The sequence below is a fragment of the Protopterus annectens genome, chromosome 12.part0, assembly GCF_019279795.1.
Source record: "Protopterus annectens isolate FY-2018-M chromosome 12.part0, PAN1.0, whole genome shotgun sequence".
In the NCBI taxonomy this organism is placed as follows: Eukaryota; Metazoa; Chordata; order Ceratodontiformes; family Protopteridae; genus Protopterus; species Protopterus annectens.
In genome coordinates, this window is record NC_056746.1 from 493,069,425 (window position 1) to 493,090,708 (window position 21,284).

Consider the following 21,284-nt stretch of genomic DNA (forward strand, 5'->3'; position numbering starts at 1 on the left):
GTTGGCTGGTTCCTTTATACCCCTGTCGCACTGACGTCAGGGAAGAAGCGACAACAACCAACGCCGGACCTAGACTTTGGAATTTGGCCGACCGAGGACCCGCCTGACGGCAGGAGAACCCATCTTTTATGACTGCAGCTGTATGCACGATGAACATCTATCGCCCTATAAGCCTGACTAGCTTGGTCTGCAAAGCTATGGAAAGGATCATCATGGACCTCATAAATAAAGATATTGCGGACCTACAGACACTGGATCCTACCCAGTTCGGCTTTGTCAAGGGCAGATCCTGCCTCTTAAACCTGGTTGGTTTCTTTGAAACAGTCACCAAGGCCACTGACGAGGGGAAGGAGGTCCACACAGCCTACCTGGACCTCGCAAAAGCCTTTGATACAATACCCCACTCGGGCATTATAGATAAGCTCACCAGCTTAAATATAAACCCCTATGTCACTAGATGGATTGCAAACTGGCTCAAGGACAGAACCCACATGGTTAGAATTGCTGGAGCCATGTCAGACTCCAAACCAGTTTCAAGTGGTGTCCCACAAGGCTCAGTCTTGGGACCTCTCTTGTTCGGTACATATTTCTCGGAGGTACAGGCCAACACGGAAGGACTGTGGCTGACCAAGTTCGCAGATGACTGCAAACTGGGTGCCATAATCGACTCTCCAGCCGACACAAGCATCCTCCAAAAGGGCCTCATAGAAACAGACAACTGGTGCCAGAGCCATGGCCTAGAGCTAAATGCCAAAAAGTGTATAGTCATCCCCTTTGGCAAAAACAAAGTGCCCACAAATTACCACATAGGTGGTAATCCATTAAGTACAGAAGAAGTAATTAGGCACCTGGGGACCCAAGTTGATAGCAGTCTCTCATTTGACAACCACGTGGCCAAAGTGGTTAGAAAAACATTTTATATAGCCCACCTAATCATGAAGGGATTCACATCTAGATCAGGGAGGTCATCGTGCCTCTTTACTCATCCCTCATCAGGCCCATAATTGAGTACAATGCCCCTTTTGGGATGTACCTTACCAGACACCTGCAGCAACTGGAAAGACCCCAAAAGTACCTCACCAAGAGGATCAAAGGGCTCAAACAGATGCCATATGCTGCCCGGTTAAAGAAACTCCAGCTCTACTCAGTGGCATACCGCCTGTTCAGAGGCGATCTGTGCCTGGCGATAAAGCCATGTCCAACCCGAATTAATGGACATGCTGCACCTCAGAAAATCCAAATCCCATCGAGCCACGCCGAGAGACTTGAACCTCAGCACTGAAATAAATAGGACATGCTGGAGGGACAGATTCATAACCCAGAGGCTCCCTTCACTCTGGAATAAAATCCCAGTCCAGGTTAGCAGAGTCCCTCATTGACTCTCTTCAAGAGGAATCTTGATGATTGGATGGGAGATCGAAGGTTTACCCCGGGTATCACTTCTGTGTCACTGTTAGACAGAGGCACAGTATACTAACCTCGTAAAAGGGCATAGCAAAATAAATTTAAAATGGGTGGCGAAAGCCAAACATATTCTGGCTAGGCTTATAAATGCCCTAGGGCAGATAGCCTTGTATGAACCTATGAACCTAAATATGGCTGATGATGTGCCCTTCTAGGAGATTTACAAAATATAATGTAAACCAGTAGGGTTGGGGGTTCATGGATCTGGGAATATAACAAATATTGTCTTGCTGTATCTACACCAAGGATCTTCCTTGATGGGTTCTACTCTCGGGTTTACTCTCCACCAATCAGCATCTTTTCTTCTAAAAGTTTCCACATTCAGCGACAAATGCATACTTCTGATGGGGTCCATCATGACATCATATGTGAACTACATCCATTTGCTAGTTTATTTCCTTGCAATCACAGAGAGCAAAGTTGCAAATTAATAAAAACAACCAACAGGTTGCACACCCACTGCTAACAAGTCATATACAAGTATATACCTGTCCAACATACAGGAAATCCAGCAACCAGTACTGGGAGACAACACCAATGCAGGAACATTATCCCTGGCCTATCATGGAAGTTCCTGTTCATACATAAGTGATGCAGTCACAACACAGCTAAGACTGAGGACCCTCCTTGATTAGTACTATGTTAGGGTAAAATCCCAACAAAAAAAACCTCATTGGAAGAAAGAACTAGATATTCACACCACAACCAGTAATTAGAAAGCCTGCACCCCCCCACCCAAGCTGTAGATAAAGAAGGTTGTCCTGCAAGGCAGCACTGTGGATCCAAAGGGTAGAACAGATTAAGCCAGTAAGAAACACACCTAGCATGCAGTGGAAGCAGTTTATGTCTAAAACGAGTGGATCAAACCACAGTCCAGGCCAGCAGGTGGTGCACTTACTGGCACTGAAACTTCAAACTTCTCCCACTAAACTGGGTAAGGGAATAACCAATCCGCCACTCCCAATGAAGCACATGTGGACTGAAGTCAGTGCATGGTCCCACACAAACTTCTCCCTTCCCCTCCCTGTGGCAACTTCAGGGCCCTGACAGCCAATCTTCTGGTGTTTGCCATTCTCACTTTTGAGCCCTCAAGGGTCAGCTGGGAGCAGGTCCTCCTATCCCACAGTTAAGACAAGAGAAGCTTCTCCTGTCCCCTCTGCATTCTGGAAGGGGACTCAAACAACCCATAGGCCTTTCGCTCAAGGACGTACAAAAGACTTCTTATAAGCTCAAGATATAACTCCTCCTTCAGGAGAAACCCTCAGACTCACCAAAACTCCAAGGACTGAGTTGTGGGCCACTCACCCCTACTTTCTCCTAGAAACAGCTAAGTGAGTGCTTCAGTAAAATATATGATACTATTTGGGTCTTTTGACCCTTGCAGCCAGTGCTCACGGCTGCCAAATTTTCCAGCCTGGAAACATTAAAATACTGCTACCTGTGCTTCCCAGAATAAGGATGCCCTCTGTAAACTTGCAGCAGAGTATAAGAAGATCCTGTCTAAATATCCTAGAGCCAACTCCTGTATAATCTCTGCAGACCAGTATCTAATAATTTTCTCCTGCACCCAAGAGGACACATATTGCTATATGTTAAATAACAGCCAGCTACATTTCGACCTGTGACCCATAAATTGGAGTGCCCTAGTGGACTCTTCTAACTCTAGGCCACTGAACCATACTGGAATTGAGGAGGTTTTAAATGAAAAGAACTCTCAGTCTCAAGTGCGCCATTGAGGACAGCCATGGGAGTTGTGGGATTGTTCTATGGGTGCAGGCTGGGCAAGTACGCTCAAGCTGCACAACCGGGGATTGGCTGTAACTGCACAAAGAAATACACTCTTAATGTGGTTTCTGCAGTGCACCTCTCCCAGGCCTGGCATCACCCCATCTACATATCTGTCTTTCCTTAATGGTCAGTTAGAGAATTGTCTCACCCTCTCAGTTATCATACTTGCCATTTAGCAAATGTGGGCTGAGGGCTCTGCAAAGTACGAAAAGGGAAAGAAATGCTCGTTACTGAAATAACTTCATACTTTTCTGTACCACTGTTTTACATGTACTACATTGGGAACCATGGTTGCTGTGTGCTTAATATACACCTATATAAAGGAATAACAATTTTTTTGTGCTAATACTGCTAGGCAATTCATTTTGCAATATGTATAGCATATGCCAATATATGTTATTTGAAGGCATGCCTTATTCTTACGACTTTCATTTTCTGCTTAATGTATCTGTTAATTACTTGCCTTGTTTTACTTTATCCATATTTTTAATGTAGTTGTGAATTTATTGTAATCCACTGTTCTTGTATGTATCTTGTTTTTGCCACCTTGACCCAAGTCCTGACTGAAAAGCATTCCTAGACCAGTCCACTTATTCTGTTAACAGATGTTAAATAAATAAACACAATAAAGGCCTGTCATCGTATGAGCACACCTTTGATACCACAGTGCATTCTGTCACCATTCAGGGGGCAGCCAGTGTGGTGATCATTTTTTACTGCATGCTATATTTTTGTTCAGGAGACATGGCCTTTTAAGATTTGTACTGCTGAGGTATGCCATCCACATCCTTCCCATTTTCCCTCTGCTCCAGCACTGGACTGAGTACTGGCTACTCTCCAGTGCATCTACCTTATGAGAATTTAGGTAGCCAGGATTTTATCGATCCTGCAACACTATGTGGCTGAGCTGAAATGCTGTCGCGTACAGAAATGCTTGTGCATGGCTTGGTTTGGGGCCTGACAACCACATGAACACATTAATGGCTAGTATTTCTTCAGACTTCAACACGGGAGCTTTTGTAAGATTAACATAGCAAGCAATGCACTCCAAACTACATGAATGGCAAAAAAGAACCTGTGGGCACAGACTCTACATATATTTTCCAAGGCCACTGCAGCATATCATTGCATTGGCTCTACCATACTTGTCAAACTGCAGATACTGTAAATAGGTACAAGGGTTACTGCAAAACTGTTACACCTGGTCAAAAATCTGGGCACCTAATTATGAAAATACGTATATGTGGAACAGCATGCAACTAGTGTCTGCTTCTTTAATCTCCTCTTTGACTTCATGTAGACAGCCTTGTTGCCCATCCACTGAGTGCCTCAATAAACTAGTATCTTCAGCCATCCTTATCAGTATATTTATTTATTCTTTATTTATTTATTTGACATTTGTTGACCATGATAGTCCAACTGGGCTAATGTCCTTTTTCAGAGGAGGCCCAAGGAGAAAAGATCCACATTACAACAATACAAGAAAATTAACATGATAAAGTAATGTACATTAGAAAAGCTCCACATTACAACAATACAAGAAAATTAACATGATAAAATAATGCAAATTAGAAAAGATTGGCAACATTTAGTTATAGGATTGCTCCTTGTGAAGTAGTGTAGACCTGATGCATAACACTTAATGGTGGAAATTGACTTGGAAGTGTTCAAAAGAAGTTTGGTAATATAAAACGCTGCATATTGTGATACTTGGATGTGTCTTGTGCAAAGAAAGAGGTACGGTTATCTTTCACTAAAGGTAGTTGGCACGATCCCCTCTACAAAACTAATTAAGATTTGGAAATAGAAATGATGAATGGATGCCTAAATGGCCAGGAACAAATAGGGACAGTCTAAAAATGGGATGTGGAATGGGATCAGAAGCAATGTAGACACAGGATATACATTAAATAACTTTCTTGAATTGGTAATAGAAAACATAAGGATTTTAGGATATATGCAGCAGGTATAAAATTAGCAGTCTGTGGATGTACGTAAAGGGTCTAAAATCTGTTCTGCTGGCTAATTTACTGCTTGAGACAGACTCTCCATATGGAATGAAATGTGATACCTTGGGCTTACCAAGGGATTTTTATTTACCAATGAAATTTTTTCACTGCTTTTGTTTTTTTCTTGTGGAACTACAAGATAGACAATTCTAGGTAAATAGGAAAGAGGCACTGATTTTACTCTGACCAGGAAATTTACAGACCCTCAAAAATCTGAGACCAGGAAAGAATTAATTTGCCCCCATAAAGAAGACAGTCAGTAAATTCCATGCAAGAGGCAGACAAAAGGAACTCTGCGTAAGTGCACCATACAGCACTAAGGTTAGTGTAATGAGCTTGATTTATGCAACGGATGTGCATGAGTTTGATTTCCCAACTTGCACTTGTATAAACAAAGGCAAGCGAACTTAGCGGTCGCAAACTAAAACTTGTAGTGGGCAGTGTACTGTAAAACCTAAACAAACAAACTGTCTAATCCGCATTTGCTTGTGCTTTCGGAGAAATAGAAACTCAAACTGTATTGTTGACGGCTTTGGATTTCTTGTAAAACTTGAGGTTCTTTTACAAAATATGGCTTTGAAAAAATATTCTTGCTTTAGACTATGTTGTTTTAACTTAGAATAAGGGATACATCAGACCATGTTGTTTTATCCTAGAGTAATGGATATTCTGAAAATGCCAATATGTTTGATAATAGTGGAAAAAAAGAAGTTATGTACTCACCATAACGTTCCATCTGAGTAGTTGTACTTCATTTGTCTTCAACCTGTGAGTTTTGGATCCGAATCGGATCCGACACGGCCACATTTTCCAGCTACTGATCCGAGCTCCCAGCTTCTCCCCTTACCCATAATACCCCCTGTCTCCTTCCTCTCTTCAGATAGAGTTTGCTGCTAATTACCTAATACATACCCAACCCAACAAGAACCCCATCCTTACTGACAGCCTGAAAAAACCTAATTCCCAGATTGACCATGAGCAATTCTGGAGTAGTCGTACTCGTAAATGGTCAGTACCAAAGAGACAAGGTCGGGGGAAGGTTGAAGACAAATGAAATACAACTACTCAGATGGAACGTTATGGTGAGTACATAACTTCTTTATCTGAAGTAGTTGACTTCATTTGTTCTTCAACCTGTGGGACAAAGACCCAACTACCAAACACTTGGGTGGCCCTCATGGAAGGATATTCTGAAGCACCACAGAGCCAAAGGATGCCCTGTTCCTTGACACAATATCCAATTTGAAATGTGAAATGAAGGTATGTGATGAGGACCATGTAGCTGGAGAACAAATATCATCCAGTGACACTAGACCAAAAAGTTGCTGAAGTAGCCATAGACCTGGTAGAATGCACTTTTACCTGACCCAGAGGGGGAATTCTTCTAGTAAAATACTCTTGAATAATGCACTGGGAAATCCAATGAGCAACTGTCACTTTAGAAATTGGTTTCCCTAGAAACGGTCTTGAGTAAGAAATAAACAATTGATCCGATTTACAAAATGCTTTAGTCCAGTGCAAGTAAAATCTCAATTGCCTATGAACATCCAACAAATGCAATTTTATTCCCCTTTATTTTGAAAATTTGGGAAAAACACTGGTAGATTAATAGTCTAGTTAACATTTGCCTCTGACTTAATTTTGGGAAGGAAGGAAGCGTTAGTGTGCAAGGAAACTCTATCTTTATGAAGTACCATATATGGAGCCTTGATGGAAAGAACTTGAAGTTCCGACACACTCTTGGCAGAAGTAATGGCCAACAAAAAGGCAGCCTTCCAAGATAGATGCTGTAAATTTACCAAAGCTGCCAGTTCAAAAGGTCGGAGATTAACGTCTGGAGCACAAAGGTAAGGTCCCGGAGAGGGGAGAGATATAACTGGAGGTCTAAGTCTAGGTAGAAAGGTTAAGGAAGGGAAGGCAAAGTTGAAGAGGCTAAAGAAGACATGTCCCCCCTACATGAAAATTAGAAACGGCAGCCAACTGAACTTTCACTGTGGAGAAAGTGGCCCCTTGATGAAAAATTTCCACCAGAAACTCTAGCACTGCAGACACTGGAGCTGTGAAAGGATCCACGGCATGCTGTGAGGCCCATATAGAAAAACATTTCCATTTGCTATGATTCACCTTTCTGGTGGAAGACTTGTGAGCCGCCACCAAAATATCCTTAACCGGAGAAGATAAACCAGGAAGCCTAACAATCACGGGAACTGGAGCAGCCAAGCAGTGAGCTTCAGACTGTCCAGGTCTGAATGAGAAATCTCTGAGGGATGAGAGATAAGATCCAGAACCGGATCCAATGTCCATGGTGGAACTAGTAGAACCATGAACTCATAGTAGATGAGACAATAGGGAGGGAAACAAACTTGGTAAGGCCAGAATGGGGTGATGAGGATCACAGTGCTCCCCAGCCTGAGAGCTTTCTAAAGAAACCTCGACATGAGAAGTAACGGAGGATAAGCATAAAGAAGTCCTGGAGGCCAAGCATGAATTAGTGTGTCTCTGGTGGCTTCCTCCTGAGGGGGGTACAGAAAGAAGAACTTGCTGCATTTCATGTTGGAAGGAGATGCGAAGAGATCGCAGCAAGGATGACAACACTTTTGAAAGCTCTGTTCCGCTACTGAATGATTCAGAGACCACTCCTAAGGCATCAGAATAGATTTGCTGAGCCTGTCCGCTAGAATGTTGGACCATTGCGGAATGTGCATTGCCACCAGAAAATGGCTGGTGGAGATCGCCCATTCCCACACTCTCATGGTTTTGCAACAGAGGGGATAAGATCTGGTTCCTCCTTGCTTGTTGATATACCAGACCAATGACATATTGTCTGAACTGCGATCGTTTCTAGAGGAAGATGAGCATGAAGGGCCTGAAACACAAGAAGAATCACCCTCATCTCCAGGACGTTGATATGCAAATTGGTCTAGGATGGGCACCGCATACTTTAGACTGTCCTTCCCGAACAAAGCCTCCCCCAGCTGAGATATGTCCGTGGTCTTCGTGGCTTTGGGAAAAGCTGGAAGAAAAGGATGTCCCTTCAGCAAGTCCGACGACTGAATCCACCACCAAAGAGAGTCCCTGCACACTCGGGAGATTCGAATGGGATTAGACAAAGGTGGATCTAACAGGAACCATTGAACTGTGAATGTCCACTGGAGAATTTGCATATGAAGGCATGCTAAAGGTAACAGGTTGATTGTGGCCGCCACAGACCCCAGTGCTCTTAGAACTGTTTCTGCTGTCGGAACTTGGATTTGAAGGACATACAGGACGTGCATCTTCAAACTGAGTATCCTGTCCGGGGTGAGGAAAACTTTCATTTGAACGGTGTTCATCCGAGCCCCGATGAAGTCTAGAATCTGAACTGGGGCCAATAAAGATTTGTTTTGGTTGATGGTGATGCCCAGTTTGTTTGTTAGATGAAAAAAGCAGTCCCTGGCCTGACAAAGTAGATGCTTGGAAGGGGCAGTAAACAGCCAATCATCCAGGTAAGGAAAGACCTGAATATCCTGAAGGCTCAGGTGAGCTACTACAACCGCCATCACCTCTGTAAACACCCTGGGGGCTGTGGTGAAACCAAAGGGAAGGGCTCTGAACTGATAATGATTGGCTCCTAGCCGAAAGTGGAGGAATCTCTGGGAGCACCTGTCCATCTTTATGTGATAGTACATATCCTGGAGGTCTATCGAGCACATCCAATCGTTCGCTTGCAGATAGGGCAGGATGGATAGAAGACTGACCATGCGGAATTTTGTTTTGGCTACTGACAGGTTCAAGGTGGATAGATCCAGGATAGGTCTGAGGTTCCCTGTTTTCTTTGGCACTAAAAAAAACCTGGAGTAAATGCCTGATCCAGATTGGTCTGGAGGGACAGGTTGGATGACCCGTTTGTTTAGCAGCTTTTTTATTTCTAGTGCTGCTTCCTCCCTTTGCACGGTTGGGATATCTGGGAGGTGTTTCTTCAGCCATGGTGGTTCTTTGAATGGGATGAAATAGCCTCTGAATATAATTCGTAACAGACTCCCATGCCATTGGGTGTAGCAACAGGTGGACCCCAAACTGCCTCCAGAGACAAGCAGTCGGGCAACCTTCAAGGCTGCTGGCCGGGTTTCTCAGAGAAGGGTTCTTGGGACCCGAAGTTTCTAGGACCCCCTCTGCCTCTAGGAAAGTGTTGTCTGTAACCCCCTCTGTCTCTGGTGGAAGGAGAATCCTGAGTGTCCTGAGAAAATGCCTGAGACTTCCAGAACCACATCTTCTTCATCCCTCACTGATTCCTGGAAAAGGAACTTTGAGGGGAGGAGAAGCAGATTCCGATAGCAGACAGCGTCTTCCCATCCTTCTCACTCTGGACCAGAGTCGCTTTAACAGATTTCCCAAAAAGGGAAGAACCATCATAAGGGGCATTTGTGAATGATGCCTTAAAGGGTTGAAGAACTGACAAAGCCGGCGCCAGGCATGGTGCCTGATGGCAATGCCTATCCTGACAGCCCTTGTGGCTCCCTCTGTAGTGTGGGAGAGCAGGTGTATGGACGTATTCAAAACTGCTTTAAGAGTGGCCGTTCTCACGAAAAACTTCTTTTTGTCCTCCACCGACATGGATTCTGGGGTCGACTCAGTGACGTCCTTGACCAAGTCTCGCTGTAATGGAATGATGTGTGCCATGTAGTTCAGCGCCCTTACTGAGAAGGTCGCTGAAGCAGACACCTGCTTCCCAAAATGGTCCGTCGCCCTTGATTCTTGATCAGGAGGGTGAAACGTGGAGCTCTCCTGAGTGAGCTCCTTCTTGGTGGCGGCTGCCATAACCACAGCATCCACTGAGGACCCCTTATTCCAGCACGTCCTGTTTGATGGGGGACTCAAGACTTTGTCCGAGCACTTAGGGATAGGCTCCACGGTGTCCAGTGCCTTCCATGCCCTAGATGTTATAAGGTCCACTAAAGGATCCGTAGGAGGGCACACCCAAGAGGTAGATGGTCCCATGTCGAATGTCTCCAGGAATTCCGACTCGTCTGAGGTTGGTTTTGGGGCAGACCACCACCCCCTTCTGTCAGAGGAGTTCCATGATGTCTCCAAAGGAGACATCCTTGGGGGGGTGACCTTGGGAGACCTTCCCCCTCCTCTAAAGTCAGTGTCTTCGGTGAGGGGACACTGGTGGAGAGTCCAAGTGCCTCCTCTTACACGTCCGTTTGTGAGGGACGTCCTCAGTGAGACTCTCTGGAGAGGACTCGCAAACTTCCTGTTGTTCCCATGGGGAAGCCTCCAGAGGCAGAACGGTCACAGGCTGTCTCTGACACGGCAAGATGGTCAGGACCACACCCAAAGCTGAGGAGGTCTGGATGGAGTCCGAGGACAAGATGGTCAAGGGTCTCAAAACTGAAAGAACCCTCTCCACCACGTCAAAGGCTGAAGGGGAACGAACCTCCTGGGGGATACCGCTGAGGGCTATCCCCCAATAACCCGACAGGGGAGTCAGAACTGAGGCTCAAGAAGTAAAGATGCCAAGAGGGATACTGCGCTCTGAAATGCTTGGAGCAGACAGCACCCCTTTGGATCTAACCCTGAGACTACGGTTCCGAGAGCTCAGATCCGAGCCAGTCGGATCCAATATGCTTAAGGCAACGGACGATGTTGAGGTATATGGAACCGTCGCCGCTGACACCTTGACCCAGAGGTTCCTCGGATCCAAGGACTCCAAAACCGATGGTTGGATTGGAGAAGGAATTATAGATGAAAAGAAAGGCTGTGAGCTCCCCCCTCCAGAGGGAGAAGGTGCAGGTAAGACCCCCCCATCTGGATTTGGGTGCAGACAAATCTCCGCAGCATCTTGTCCATCTCCACTTCGCTCAAACTCTGGGTGGAGCGGGAGGAAGTTGCCATCGAAACTGGTTTGGAATGCTGGTGGGGAAAGGACCTACATGGGGACTGGATAGGGGCTTCCTCCGGCTCAGCGGAGAATCTAGGAGACTGTAGCCAAGGAGATCCAGGCCTGGTTGGAGGCCTCACTTTCGGTGGTGGACCGGCCTGAACTGAGTGGTCAGGGGACCACATTTGTAGCTTGTCTTTCTTGGCCTTCTCTCCCTCCCCGGACCGCTTGGTGGGAGTTTGAGTCCCAGAGGCTGAGGAGGAGGAAGAAGATGCAGCTGCTGCTGTTCCCGTGGAGGGGGATGAAAGTACTACTGTCTCCGAGGAGAGAAGTACGCCTTTTATAATTAGTTTGTCCTTCCTTTCCTTCAGTGCTCTGGGGTTGAACCCAGCACAGATAGGACATGAGGTCTGAAGGTGGGCTGCTCCCAAACACAGAGTGTGGCCAGCCGCTGGGGAAAACTTATGGCCACACGCTGTGCATTTCCTGAAACCAGATTTACGAGCTTCTGACAATCCTAAACAGGCCCACACACACTCACACACGCGATAGAAAAGACAGAAAGAAGCGGGAATAAAAACTTTTTTTTTTGACCGAGGACTGTCGAGGGGAGGTAAAGAAAAATTAAAGAAAGAAAATAGAGATTATCACAAAATTTTACTCACAAAGACCCAACTAATGCTAAGAGCTCGGACCACGCTTGTTGCTTCACTAGCGGCAAATGAGGTCTGAAGGGAGGAAGGGGACAGGGGGCATTATCAGTAAGGGGAGCAGCTGGGAACTCAGATCAGTAGCTGGAAAATGCGGCCGTGTCGGATCAGATTCAGATCCGAAACCCACACATTGAAGATCAAACGAAGTCAACTACTACAGATCATCAGTTGAGGGGACAAATGTTGGCTGTATGAAAATAACCCAAGGAAGGGACTGTAAGAGAGTAGTTATCAAACTTCTGTGAGAGTTGGGTTGTTCCTAGTGACAAGGCTTATATAACATCATGTTCACTGCTACTGACCCTCGTTGCTCCTAGTAACAAGGCTTATACATCACCATGTTCACTGTTACTGACTCTTGTTGCTCCTAGTGACAAGGCTTATATATCACCATGTTTACTGCTACTGACTCACGTTGCTCCTAGTGACAAGGCTTGTATATCACCATGTTTACTGCTACAAACTCTCATTGCTCCTAGTGACAAGGCTTATATATCATCATGTTTAGTGCTACTGACTCACGTTGCTCCTAGTGACAAGACTTGTATATCACCATGTTCACTGCTACAGACTCTCGTTGCTCCTAGTGACAAGGCTTGTATATCACCATGTTTACTGCTACAGACTCTCGTTGCTCCTACTGACAAGGCTTATATAACATCATGTTTACTGCTACTGACTCACGTTGCTCCTAGTGACAAAGCTTGTATATCACCATGTTCACTGCTAAAGACTCTCGTTGCTCCTAGTGACAAGGCTTGTATATCACCATGTTTACTGCTACTGACTCTCGTTGCTCCTAGTGACAAGGCTTGTATATCACCATGTTTACTGCTACTGACTCTCGTTGCTCCTAGTGACAAGGCTTGTATATCACCATGTTTACTGCTACAGACTCTCGTTGCTCCTAGTGACAAGGCTTGTATATCACCATGTTCACTGCTACAGACTCTCGTTGCTCCTAGTGACAAATCTTGTATATCACCATGTTCACTGCTAAAGACTCTCGTTGCTCCTAGTGACAAGGCTTGTATATCACCATGTTTACTGCTACTGACTCTCGTTGCTCCTAGTGACAAGGCTTGTATATCACCATGTTCACTGCTAAAGACTCTCGTTGCTCCTAGTGACAAGGCTTGTATATCACCATGTTCACTGCTACAGACTCTCGTTGCTCCTAGTGACAAGGCTTGTATATCACCATGTTTACTGCTACTGACTCTCATACTTTTTTCCAAATGTCAAATTTCATAGCCAGTTATTTAAATACGTGGGCATTTTATTCAACTTCTCCTTCCCAGATCAACTTCACACAGCTGAAATTCGCAGCAAAAGAAAGAACAAAGAGCCACTTACAGTACTGTAATCCTTTTGTTTAAGAACTAAGAAGTGCCAAAGGCAAACTTGCATTAATCCCTCGACACGTGCACTGCCTTCTCATCATAAATGCTTCCATCACCAGGGTGCATCACATCTGAACCAATAGATGGACAGCCAAAAATGTGCTTCTGTCGTTTGTTACCTTACACAAAATTCCTTGTTTCTCACTCAGTAGATTACATTAGTTTCCTTCATATCTCTGCGCAGACTGCTCCTGTGCTCTGGTATACTTCGCTGTCTCAATCTTGTCACATTCATTTGCCTTGGCCAGACAAGATCGCTCTCTTGCTCTAAAGCTTCATCTGAGAACATCATTTCTAATACCTCCCATATAGTAATCTCACTTATCTTTGGGTCTGGTTGCACTGGTCGAATCAGCATCAAATTATTAATGGTACTGTTGCTCAAGGAAAGTCACTGTTCACATCAAACTCCCATTTCTCTGGTCACATCAAACTCCCTTTTCTCTGGTTGGGGTGCAGCCCCCAATACTTAAATCCAAGGTCAGTTCATATCAGAAAAAAGAACATTCCTTTAAGAAAACACATTTCGAAAATGTACATTGCTATTCCGTACTTGCATGATACAAGGAAGAATGCTAACTTCTACAGTTAAGTACTCTTACCACAATGCCACCAGCTAGCTATTATGCTCTGTGTTCATTTTCTGACAGACCGTCTGTGCACAGGCTTTTTGTTTTTATGTACAATCACTCCTCCTCACCCAACTGCCTGCCCTCAACAAAACCTGCAGCTTACAGCAGAAATTGAAAATCACGCACTGTATGGTATTTTGTGACAGCCCTTCCAGCTAGGCTGAAAATTGGCCTCTAACACGAAAAAGTGAAACAGCTGAGAAGTACGGCTGTGAAGCAGTACATTCTACCTTAAAGTGTAGAAGTTACAAAAGATAAATAAAAGAAGGCAAGTTGATGACTACCAGGGTTAAACCACTGAGGAGTTCTTATGATATCAGAATTAAAGTTTATGTAGGCAGAAACCATACTAATACAATAGTTTATTACAGATTTGTGTGTCACTACAGGGGGGTTTATGAACAGTACTATCACAGGTGGGTAACTGGGGCAGGCATGCAGCTCCAGCTGGACTGTGACATTGAAGGTGTTACCTGAAGGCCAAAATCACTTAGGGAGGCAGATAAAATACAGTAGCACAGGCCTGAAAAAGCAGCATTTGAATAATGCTAACTGGGTCAAAAGGATACTGCAAGCAGCTCAGGGCAGAAACACTGAAATATAAACAGTAATCCCATTATTATGGAATGTACCTGTCACACAGTAGCACTAGTAGTTAAAAATATAGCACTACATGTTAAATACAGTAGTGCTGTGGCATGGGATAACAAGCACTAAGCTATAAAATCATACTGTGAAACACAGATACAAAAAATAAAATTGAGTCACAAGAACGATAACTTACACTTACTGAATGAAACATCAACATCTGCACAGAAAGCACATAATCAGCATTAATGTGAAAAAAAAACTTCTACATGCAGGGCTATATGCACATTACTTGTCTAAAAGGTATTCAAAGGTGACTAGTACAATACAGACACTTTATTAAGAACAGGTAGGAGGGTAATCTCTCACAGAGCTTTCTAAAGTAATGAATCCTCACTGGTCATTATTATTAGAAATGACCGTATCAAGTCTTAAGTTTCAAGAGCAGTAACATATTGTATATTCAAATGAATGAGGTATTGGAGGTTGAATCAAGCTGGGTAGATGAGGGGAAAGCCTAGCATTCAAGTTATCTTATAACAGCACAGCCAGTGGTTTGCATTTTTTTTTTTTTTGAAGAACTGACTCAAGTATAGTCAATATGAGTTTGGGTAAAAGCATCACTCACACCAAGGGATAAATCTGCTTAGATCTGAATTAATAATAAAGTAGTAAATGTATAATCTATGTATCATGATGTAGGTGCACCGGTTGTATCTATGTTTGTTAAATTAATATTTCAGTACAATATGTATGTAATAATGAATATGAATGTGCATGATGAATTTACCTTAATTGTAGATGAAAAAAAGTATTGGAAGTAGCAGACCAGGATCCACAAACAGTCTTTATTGAGCGCTTTCGTTTTCTAAAATAAAAAACTTCATCAGAATAAGGCAAATACAAAGAATCAAAAGTTGACCCAACTTATATAACACTCTTAATCACATAGGTGTTAATTGTCAATCCACTTAAAGGTATAAGCCTCTAAAACAGTAGTGTCCAACCCGCGGCCCGCATGCGGCCCTCAGACCTCTTCCATGCGGCCCGCGACCCTTAAATTAAAATTTTACTTTTTTCCTGTTTTTTTTAAATGCTTGCGCCCTTTCGCTGGTGTGCGCATGCGCCAAAGCACCCTCCCATTAGTTTTCACGCCGATAGATGTATTTGCGGCAAAGAAGAGCTGACTTGCGTCCTTTAGCTGTTGTGCGCATGCGCGAAAAGCACCCTTCCGTTTGTTTTCGCGCCGATAGATGTATTCGCGGCAAAGAAGAGCTGAAGGAAGACGAGACCATTGCGCCGAAGAAAAGCTGAGAGAGAGAGAGAGAGAGAGAGAGGGATTTGTCATTTTTACACCGACTACTACACCAGGTAAGTTAAGAAATTCGGGAGGAAATAAGAAAAGTGGTCCAATTTGATGCTCCAAAAATTATATGCATATTGTCTGTACCTGAATCTGCTGCCAAACATCGTCATTTTTCTCAAAACCACTTTTATCTGGGGGTAAAAAGTCAACATTGTATGTTGCTGATGGAAACAAAAAACTTAAAAAAAAAAAAAAAAAAAAACATGCTTTTGCAAAGGACAACCCAGAGCCTATAACGTTTAACCCTCTCCATCTCTAAATGTACCAAGTCTGAGACTGAAGTACATTGAGGTAACCAATGTTCATTTCAGTGGGTAATTGTAACTGGAGCACAGAAATAGATGGAAAAAACACTAGACTGCAAGAGAGATTTTGACAGTTTTGCAGAGTGTTCACCAGGCTTCAGGATTTAAAGATAGTGAGTAGCTTTCTGTATTTATTTTGGAATGATCAGCGCTGCTATGATATGATGAACCTTAGTTTGCGAGATTTGTTCCCAGATGCTGGAGCCCCACGATGAATGGGTTTCTTCATTTTCTTTTTCTTTTTAACGTACTATATTTGACGTGCTCTACACATCGTCTTGCAGTTACTGGTTGCTTTTGAAAAGTGCAAGTGTATGTAAGATAGTTTCATAAAATGGACCTATTCTCTGTCACATGTTATGGTGCAAAACAAACTTACTATACAAGTATGTGCAACGTGGGTGTTGAGCTGTAGAACTCTGGTTTAAAAAAATACAAATTATGTTATTGTAAGTAGTGTTATCAAAATTTTGAAAAAATTTGTATGCAAATAGTAAGTTGGAATAAATTCAAGCAGAACAGCATAATCTCAACCTCTAGTCTCCCAGACAGGGAACAGACAAATACATTTGCTAAGGGGTTTAGACCAGGAAACTTACATTGTGATTAAAATGTTTTGTTTGCTTACACTGCAGTATTCATTCTTAAAAAAAATACTAAATTGGATGTCTACTTAAAAATCTTAACTGTGAATGTATGGTAAACTCTTTCCTTGTGGAAAAAGAAATTTTTATAAGGCAAAATGAGATACAGTTGAGGGGTATGTTGCAGAGTCAGCTGTATCCGAGAAAACATCTCCACTTTTTTCTCATTAAGCATGTAACTTCAAAGTTATATCGCCAGTGCATTGTCTTTTGGCTTAACCTTAACGGATCACAATCAAACCTGGAAAAGAGGACCACTCACAGAACTTCAAGAAAGTGCTCACTTTTCATTTCATAGTATTCACAGTTAAGTGGTTTAAAATGACTTTGACAGGTTTTACTGAGTGTTTTGATGGGAGGTTGGCTTAGTGGTTAAGCTGTTTACCTTACAGCTAAATGGTGCAGGGTTTGATTTTCACAGTGGATAATCGGCTAGGATTAAAATGGCCCATACAAGGGCAGCTAGCCTAGTACTAATCTATGAACCTATAAGTATGTTGTAGTAATCTATACAGTAAAGAAGATTTTGGAAAGGTTATTCAGCTCACTTATTTTTGAGTCCTTCATGGTATAACTATTTTTACTTTTTACATTATCTCCCAATCTGCCACATGAAGTGTCTGATAATTTCCCTGTTAAGCAGAAGTACAGTCTGTCGTACTCCACCACCGAGGTGTTTTTTTTTTTAATATACACATGACCTGGAAATCTGTGAATGCAAGTACTTAGGTGTTCAGTACAATGATTACTGCTGTAGAATCAGCATGAGGTGAATGGGATAATATATAGATGGGCAATGGTGTTCTGGTCAGATGTGAAAGTTCATTGCATGCCCATTGAAGGCACATGATTACCTCTCCACAACGTGGTCATCAGCAGGAATTGTGGCAGTAAATGAGAGCATAACCACATATCTTTATTACTGTGAAATAAATCTTCAGCTTTGTCATTCCATCAGTTTGCTGCTTATTTAACTGACCATTTTAGCTATTTACGATTCATAAAGACAGTTTGTTTTCTACTGGTTGCAGTGACTGTTACAAGCAAGTTGTTGGCTGATTACATTCCTAGATGTTTTTGTAAGAGATGCTGCTTCCTTAAAGGTTACAATTTGTATTCTGTGACTTTCCGAAAGATTATACTGCCCAGATGACCCATCTAAATAAAGTCGTTTAAAGAACAATGCAACCTTCTGCCCTTAACGTTGGGGTCATCTGACTTTACATTTGTGGGAGGTATCTGTAAGAAAATTATACTCTCTTTATCATCTTCCACAGAGAAGGGAAAAACAGAGAGTCTTCTATGACTGAAAAAGCATAAAGCATAAAAGTGAAAGAAGATATACATTAAGGGAGACAGCATCAAACTGGTATAGATGTCAGAGACTGTGGTGACCCAGCCAGAGATCATACAGAGGCCTTCTTCCCGTATGCCACAGAGAGTATAGTTTTCCTCCTTCTGTCTCAAGCGAGGTTGACTTCTGCCTCATTTAAAGTATTTTTTTTTTATTCTAACACAGATTCTTAGCAGGAAATTTGGTTACTAAACTGATGACATTAATAGATGAATTCACAAATGCATAAATATCAGACTCTCAGGCATATGCTAGATCCTCACAGTGTCCAGAATCTCTGTTTTGGAAAATGCCATGCCCCAGCTGAGTTTCATTTTTCAGGACTCCATAGCAAGTAGTTAAGATTTACCAGACTATAACATGATTTACCATTACAGTGAATATGAACTCACCAAATTCCTGTTCTACCTGTTCAAAGCTGTTAAAGTCTTTTGTTATGCTATTATCCAATGTTCAGATGTCTTTACAAAGGATACCAAGTAGGTACTCTGGTATACTTTCTTGTGAAAAAGTACTGGATAATAGATATCCTAGGCTTGGATGTCAGTTAGTGAATTCTATCCATGTGTAAACTTGTGAATTTTAAGGCTATGCTTCCTGTTTCCTTGATCCTTTCCATCTCTTAAGGATATATGTAGACACACACACACACACACACACACACACACACACACACACACACACACACACACACACACACACCTTGGGCACTCTGCAAATTTGGGCCTTCACTTAAGCACATGTAGTATAGCAACAGGGGATATCCTCAAGCTAAATGAGAAATAGGCTGAAAGCATTGCTGATGTCTGAGATGAGATTTGTGTATGTCGCCCCACACACTTACACACACACACACTCACACTTTGAGATTTGATTTATATACAAATACACACACTTTGAGATTTGATTTATATAACACACACACTTTGAGATTTGATTTGATTTATATAAAAACACAGATACACACCTGGGGAAGGCTGGCACAGGTTCACTAGTTATGCCCTCTTCTGCCCAGACTATAAGATAGTAATCACCATCAACCATCCTTACGTATCGGCTACTATATGGCCCACACCAAAGGGTGACCAATCCTACTGTGTGATGTTACTATTATACAAATGGCAAGTGTGACCAACTTATTGGACTGGAGTATACAATGTCAAGTACTGTAAGAGCTTAAATAAACAAACCAGCCACAATTAAAAGGTTTAAATATATTTAATAATAAACAATAAAAAGAATGACAATATTCAATAACTCAATGAATAAAGTGACATAGTTCAGAATCGCAGGAAATATCTTAAACAACATTGCAGGACAGTCTCAAATACAGAAAACATCTACTAATCTTGCTATATTCCAATCTGTCCCCAAGAGAGGTTACTTATCTCTCAGAAATGTGCCTAGAACTGGAAGTCATAAAACAAACAGTTTTACATTTGAAACCTGTCATTTTTTCTGTTTCCAGACAATAGAACTTCTGGCTGCAGTGCAGACATCCTGTCTTCTTGATGAGATAAACACAGTCGTAAAACAATTCACTTCTTTTCTTAGCATTTGCCAATTAACTCTGTATGTTCCAACTTCTACCATTACAGCACACACCTGCACAGGTATACAGTTATTATACACATCTCTGCTCTTTTCCAGCAGGTACACTGGTTACATTCTTGAAGCTCAGTACAGAACATACAGTTCAACACACACTTCTGCACCAATAGTTTAATGTACACATATGTATAGTTTACTTACATTTGTAAGACAAGCATAGGAATCATATTAATATTCAAAAATGACATAGAATTATGTACAAAATAACATCTAGCTGGGCTGGCAGCCTCACAGCCGCTTTCCCCAAAACTTTGGGCCAAAAGGGATGATGATGCATTTGTTGGCATTCGGCTTGCGGTCATATTTCTGGCACCAGTCATTTGTTTGGGTGAGACCCTCTTATTCAGAATTGTTTTATTAAGTCAGTGATGTGAATTCTTTACTTTATTGCAAATTTGTTGGCTTAATTTTGTGGATTGTAGTACTGTAGGGCTGCTAATGTTGACATTTTACCTACTTGGGACGGCTGGAGTGGTTTTCCCAGTGTGAATTGGTAGTACTGTAGTGAATTAATGACAATGTCAGTGTGTGCCAGTTTTTTTCATTGCAAGTGAATGACTTTTCTTGGGTAGCATGCAAAGTACACCATATTTAACTTGATGGTACAGCTCTGATTATGTCATTGAAAGCTGCCATCCTTGTAGCAGTAAGAAACTGTTGATTACATGCTAACCATACATGTTCATAGCTCTATCGCAGTCCATCTGAATTTCATGAATTATATGAAGAACTTTTCACAATGCCCAGTATTACTGGCACAAAGTACAGACCAACAGTCACAGTAAATGTGATGTGATTTAGGTGTAATGGCTGTTTTGAAGACTAATGGCATTAGTACTACAAATGAAACAAAGTGCCTCATTGGCCCTCCTCAAATGTAATCTGGACAACTGGATGGGTAACTGTAAATTCACCCCAGGGATATTTTTGTGTTATGTTGCGGATGTGAAATGATCCCTCCAACACCATTAACATATACTACAACTATGGATAGTTTTAATTTTTATTTCCTTATTTTTTAATGTAAATTGTTAGCTATGGTTTTAAAAATTATATAACTAGGAATAAGTAGTGAATAGTTACTCCTTTTTTACTTTTCAGCATGGCTTCTGCATCCTCCAAAACCAACATAAAAAGAAAAATAGCTGATGAAAGGAGAGTCTTTCAAGAAAGATGGACTGATGAGTACTTCTTTGTTGAATCTAACAATAAAGCACTTTGCTTAGTATGCAGAGAAGTGGTATCCATTTTCAAGGACTACAATTTGAAAAGGCATTATATTCAAATGCACCCCAAATTAAGTGAATTGCAAGGAGTGTGCCGTAGACAGAAAATAACAGAATTAAAAAAAAGTCTTACATTTCAACAACAGCTGTTTCGAAAATCAGCTACTCAGCCGGATTCTTTACTGAAGGCAAGTTATGTTATAGCAAATTTAATTACGAAAAAATCCAAGCCATTTGCCGATGGTGAATTTGTTAAAGAATGCCTTGAAAGTGTAGCAGACATAATTTGCCCTGAAAAAAAATCAGAATTTTCTAAAATCA

At 42.2% G+C, this 21,284-nt stretch overlaps 1 protein-coding gene across 9 annotated transcripts in view; it reads right to left on the reverse strand.

The window, feature by feature from the left end:
- The window catches only part of CARHSP1 (calcium regulated heat stable protein 1), a 963,972-nt gene that overhangs the window by 246,276 nt on the left and 696,412 nt on the right, over positions 1–21,284 (reverse strand). The window lies entirely within an intron of this gene.